The following is a 6,690-nucleotide window of genomic DNA, read 5'->3' on the forward strand; positions in this document are numbered from 1 at the left end:
AAGAAATCTGATGAGGTTCAACAAGGATGAGTGCAGACTCCTGCACTTAGGACGGAAGAATCCCATGCACCGCTACAGACTAGGGACCGAATGGCTAGGCAGCAGTTCTGCAGAAAAGGACGTAGGGGTTACAGTGGACGAGAAGCTGGATATGAGTCAACAGTGTGCCCTTGTTGCCAAGAAGGCTAACAACATTTTGGACGGTATAAGTAGGGGCATTGCCAGCAGATCGAGGGACGTGATTGTTCCCCTCTATTCGACATTGGTGAGGCTTCATCTGGAGTACTGTGTCCAGTTTTGGGCCCCACACTACAGGAAGGATGTGGAAAAATTGGAAAGAGTCCAGCAGAGGGCAACAAAAATGATTAGGGGACTGGAACACATGACTTATGAGGAGAGGCTGAGGGAACTGGGGATGTTTAGTCTACGGAAGAGAAGAATGAGGGGGGATTTGATAGTTGCTTTCAACTACCTGAAAGGGGGTTCCGAAGAGGATGGCTCTAGACTGTTCTCAATGGTAGCAGATGACAGAACAAGGAGTAATGGTCTCAAGTTGCAGTGGGGGAGATTTAGGTTGGATATTAGGAAAAACTTTTTCACTAGGAGCGTGGTGAAGTACTGCAGTGGGTTACCTAGGGACATGGTGGAATCTCCTTCCTTTGAGGTTTTTAAGGTCAGGCTTGACAAAGCCCTGACTGGGATGATTTAGTTGGGGATTGGTCCTGCTTTGAGCAGGGGATTGGACTAGCTCCCTTCCAACCCTGATATTCTATGATTCTATGAAGTGAGTGAAGGAAACAAAAAACACACTCTGGTTGCTATTTGAATGCTCGGGACACTGAACCATTATTGTGTGCTGCCCATGTAATGCCAACAGACCCTGGTCGTTGGTGGGCGGGATCAAACCTGGGGCCTCTGGAGCTTAGTGCATGAGTCTCTTCTGCATGAGCTAAAAGCCAACTGGCTGCTAAGCAGACTCCTTTTATAGTGGTCTCGGTGCCACTAACTAGGACAGGACACCACACCCAGGAGGTGTGTGGGTTACACCCGCAGCACAGTCTCTCTTTGATGCAATAACTCCAGGCCTGATTCTCACTACTGCTGAGCATCCTTAGTTCCCATTGGCTCACTGAGGAGCAACGGGTGACAAACGCTATAGTCTTAGCTGCACTTGGTGGTGACTAGACACGAGAGAGAGGCAGTGTGGTGAGTGGATAAAGCGCTCGAGTGGGACTCAGGTAACCTGGGTCCTCTTCCAAACTCTGCTTTATGACTAGTCACTTTGCCTGCGTTTAGACAGCAGGTTCTATATCTGACCAGTGTCTAACTCAATAGGATGCTGATTTTGCTTGGAACTTTAAGTGCTACTGCAAAACTCTCAATAACATGCAAGGCTCCTGAGTGGAGGCTAATGGCCTGAGGACTCTCCTGTCCTGTACACTGGTATGATCCCATTCCTGGAGTCGCTCCCAGTTTACACCAATGTGAGTGCAGAATCAGGCCCTAGACGGGGCGTTCGACTCTCCTGGTGCTTTGGTTCAAAAGCTGGTTAGCTTTCACCTGGGAAGAGACCGGAAAATGAATGTAGGAGAAATCCGAGGGATCTTCCCCTAGCAAATGTGCAAGGTGAAGGTCATGGGATGCAGCCATCTGTGCATGGCGTTACCGAAGAATTCTCCCATCCGATCCCTCCCCCTCCTGCTCTTGGAACACTCCTGTGTGTCTTTGACACAAAACAAGCTGACTCCATCCCAAATATTTTTTTTAAAGTTCCCCAGAGCTCAAGGTAACAGCGGAGAGCAGCTGTGCTGGGTTCCCGTCTCCGCCCTCCCCTCCCCTCCGGCGAGAATGTTCTGTACCCAGCCGGCAGTAATGCCAGGAGGGATACAACCTGCGTCAGACGGCACCAGCTGAGGGGCCTTGACTTCTGCAGGGGAGTGAGAAGGACAGGCAGGAGCTGTGCGTTAAAATTAATATATGAGTCACAAACAACAACACTCAGTCACAAAGCGCTCTGACCTGATTCTCCTCTTGCTAAAGACAGCTATGTGCTGCTGTAACTCATAGGAACCTAGCAATTGCTGTTCTGGGTCAGGTTTGGTATGTTGTCTCCAACAGTAACTAGCACCAGCTGCTTCAGAGAAAGGTTCCAGACTCCCTGGAATAAATGCCCCTGGGAGTGTTTCTTCCTGACCACCATTAGTTAGAGCTTGGAGCATGCCTTGGAGCATGAGGGTTTATATCCCTTCCAAAGCTCTGGCCTATTATTTTTAATCCTTACCATTATAACTCTGGATATTCTTATTATACATATAAATGTTCAGTCTTTTTTTTAAACCCTCTAAGATCCAGACTCCCATGATATCTTGTGGCAATGAGTTCCATTGGCTAATAGTGCAGGGTGTGAAAATGTATTTCCTTTTACTTACTCCCACAGGAAATTCATTGGCCTGAACTGGTTCTGATTTACAATAGAGTACAGGAGAGTAGGACCAGGCCTGTCTTTTCCATTGTCAATCCAGGAACGTAACACAGGGTTGTTTTCTCCTGCATTGTAAGATAATGAAAAGACAACACAAATATTTCATCCTGAAGGCTCATTCCTCTGAACTGCTGAGAGCTCTCTGAGATGCAGAGTCCTCCACTGCTATTAAAGTCAGTGGGGGCCCTGCCTTAATGGGCCACACCCACACAGAAATCCCAGGGAGGAGGAGGCTGCCTGCCCGGACCATATGCACCCCACTGCAGTCTCTGGGAGTTGTGGGTGCTCAACACTTCTGAAGAATCATGCCCAAGATGTCCCAGGTTGCGCACTCCAAAACAGGGGCCCATTCTGAAAATTCGGCTGCAGCGTGACTTGGCTTAGGTGACCAGGAGAACTCGTGTTAGGAGCAGGATGGGAACACTGGCATTCCTGGCTCTCTGGCCCACTTGCAGGGACCAGTACATTAGGGAGTGCACAAAATCCCACCATGGAAATAGGATTGCTCTCCGCAGATTGGCCAATGCTGAAACATACATTTTTGGGGCATCCGCCTCCCCATTTTCTCCCCTGTTGGCTTCTTCCTCCCATCACTCTTAGATCCTTGGTAGGAAGACAGGCCAGTGGGCCTTAGGCAAATAGCTTGCAGGCGACCCCGTTCTATGCAGTGCTTAAAGCAATACTGACATTGGGGAGGGAAAGCTCAGTGGTTTGAGCATTGGCCTGCTAAACCCAGGGTCATTTAGGGATCTGGTGCAAAAATTGGGGATTGGTCCTGCTTTGAGCAGGAGGTTGGCTAGATGACCTCCTGAGGTCCCTTCCAACCCTGATATTCTATGACATACTCCAGCTGGAGCTGAACCCAGCTGTCCTTGAATAAATGCATGGGGGGAAATAGAGGAGGAGCCCAAAGATTCCTTCCCTTGTGCCCTAAATTAAGCAAAACAAAGTGCTGGGCAAAGTGAATCATTCTAAATGCTGAATAATCTGGTTGATGTCCTTGCAGTTTAAAACATATAGCAATATATTGCACCCCATAGCCCCTTTCAGCCAAGGGTCTCAAAGGGTTGCTTCCCAAAGGAGCAGAAATACACTTTAACCGGTGCACACCATCCACGGGATGGTCATCGCTCATGCCTTTCAACGTCCACATGCCTGAAGCTTGTCTACACTGGTAGTTTCACCAGCAGAGCTTCACAGAACCATGCTGGGAGAATGTGTGTCTTTGGCTCCCTCTACCGGCTGGTCCGAACAGCTTAACTCTGCTACAACGGCCAAGTAGGGGATTTAGGTCTTCCGGCTCAAGTGCCGTAGAAATTCACGTTTTCACCGCAAAGAGTTCCAGGTTCAACCCCTATTACTGGCTCAAGTAGGGTAGGCTATATTAGCAGTGGTGGGAAATTCATCAGAAAAAAGGCTAGTGTAGCTGCAGCCAAGTGGCTGTAATCTGAAGATGAGGAGAGGTGTCCACATCACTAATTAGATGCCACTGCCCTTTGGCCCTGAGTGCATCCATTCTCCTCTTCCTGACCACCACCGCAGCACACATAAGGGAGTGCATCTATTCCCATCACATCCTTGGGAGGCAAGGAAGTACTTCCTACCCCATTGTAGGGATAGGAAACTGAGGCACAGAGCGATGAAGAGACTTGCCCCAGGTCACAAAGAGAGTCTGTGGAAAAGGCAAAGGACCAAATCTATATTTCCAGACTTCCAAGCCAGGATAGCCACAACACCCATGACCAGGCATGGAAATAGAACTACCTTCTCCCTGCTAGGGCTGGCCGCTTTGGCTCACATTTCCGATAGGTCTGTGTGTTGGACCTGTCCCATGTATAAAGGACTGAAGTCCCTAGACTGGCCAGCCTGCCACCTTTAGTCAGCACTTGAAAAGAAAGGGCAGGGGCAGGCAGGGAAGAATGTTTATCCCATGACTCCTAAGGGACTCCACCACATTCCCCCCTGAAGACAGAGTTTGCTGGGTAAAGAAGTGGTCTGTAACATGTGTCAGATGGCATGCAGTTCCCTCTATTGAGGCGCATGCTCCATGCAGCAATCGGCAGGGGAGCTTTCTCAGCCCTTGAACTCCAAGCAAGTGGTGGTGTCCGAAGAGCACTTTGCAGCCAGGGTTCCCTTGCAGATCCTCAGCCCCGATGGCTGTGGTTTCTCCACCAAAACACCAGCTCTGCAGGGCCACCCACAAAGGACAGAGCAGATGTGGTGCCATGAGCTTTCCCCAACTTTGCACAGCTCCCACGATCCTAACGCTTGTTGTCCTAAAAGCCACAACACAGAATGTCGCAGCCAGACAGCTTATGTCTGCCAGCATGTGACCGAACACTGGGTTTGGCCAGTTATCAGCTGCCCCACCTGCATGTGGCTGTTGCATCCCACCCACTCCAGCATCCCACCCACTCCAGCTTTCAGGGATTCTCCCATTTGCACATGGATGATCCCATGTCCTGAAAGCCATTAAAGAAATCCCAAATAAACCTCTTGGATTTACAGTGCTTGGAAGCAGCCTCGTCTAGTGAATAGGGTTTTATTTTTATTTATACTGATCTTGGGCAAGTCACTTCATCACTTTGTGTCTTGTAGGGACAACAATAATTTTGGCTAAGAGGGATATCGGAAGAAGTCAAGGGAAAGGCAAGGGGAGGATATAACTGCTGGTCTTTCAGTGAAAATGAAGCAAGGCAAAGGAGCGGAGATGGTTTCTGCAACATGGAAATTTTGATTTGAGGAATTTCTTTTTCATTTGTTTTCCAACAGCAAAATGGAAAGAAAATACTTTGGTTTGTTTGACGGATCCCAGACATTTCATTTTGAGTCATCCAGCGCATTGTCCTCTTGGAGCGCTTTGCCTTATGGAGCCACTGGAAGACAAAGTGACTTGCCCGTAGGAAAGCCAGGAGCAAAGAAGAGACTTGAAAACAGGTCTTCCACATCTTCCAGGGCTAGTGCCCAAACCACTGGCCCATCCTTCTCTTCTACTTTGTCTTCAAAGCAAAGGAAAAAATATGACTCCCGACTCCCTATCCATCTCCCCACCCCATCTATTGGACCATGGTGCCCCACACTTAACTTATGTCTTTGAAAAATAAATGGGGCCAGATATAACAAGAAAAAGTGTTAATATATAGAGCAGCAATTCCTCAGCTGTGCTCTACAAAGGAGCTTGGGACTTGTCTGTGGAGAGCTGGCTGATCAGATGATACTGGCTCGTCCCCTTTCCTTCCAGCTGTAAAGAAGCTAAAAATACATCCGTTCTTTCCCAAAGTTACTCCTCCACTTAAATAAGGGTGATCATATTTTCAAAATAAAAACCTGGGACTTTTGTGGCAACATTTTTTAGGGATTCAAAATAGCCCACAAAAGGCAAGCGTACACTTTTTATTGTGCCCGCTGGTCTCAGGACTGCCAGCTCTTGAGTTGACCACCACGCTGGCATATTTCTCAGGGCAGAGGATTTTTTCCAGTAACATAACATCTGAATGAGTTTTCTCATCGATCAGATGTCACTGACATTCACTCTGAGCAAAAGAACAGCTTTGACCATGCCTGCTGTGAGCGGTGTCTGTACACTTCCCTGGCACAGCTGACTCCCCACATGGGTTTTCCTTTTAGCTCTGAATGCAGTTCTGCAGGACACATGCAACTTCTGCTCGGTGCAGCAATATGTCCCAAACAGACAAATTGCTTTTATTATTATTATTTTTTGATTGATGCAATGAAAAAACAGGATGTTTCAGATGTCCTGAGAAGTTTCTGGGACATCACAGGAAAAAACAACACTCTGTCCAGGTAAAGACAGGCTGTATGGTCACTTATATGTGCCTCATAGCCAACCCCAAGCTTTCAAAAAGCTCCCTCCATCCCCCCACCAAAAATTACAATTGTCTTAAACATTAGAATATTTTAAAATGAAATATTTGGGGTTCTGTTTATTTTCCTTCTGCAATTTAAGCATTTAGAATTCATGTCTTCTCCACAATCATGGGGCAGTAGAAACTTTTATTTGGTAGTGAAATCTGAGACTTTTGAGCAATCATGTCACTCCAGGAGTTGGGGCGACAACAACAGCACCCCCAAACTGTGAGATAAAATCATGAGAGTCGGCAGCCAACCACCAGGAGGGAGAGGGTGCCGTCCGTTTGTGAATGCAAGGAGAGGTGGGGTCACAAGACGATGTCTCCACGAAAGTTCTG

This window comes from Caretta caretta, chromosome 3 (genome assembly GCF_965140235.1).
Source record: "Caretta caretta isolate rCarCar2 chromosome 3, rCarCar1.hap1, whole genome shotgun sequence".
NCBI lineage: Eukaryota > Metazoa > Chordata > Testudines > Cheloniidae > Caretta > Caretta caretta.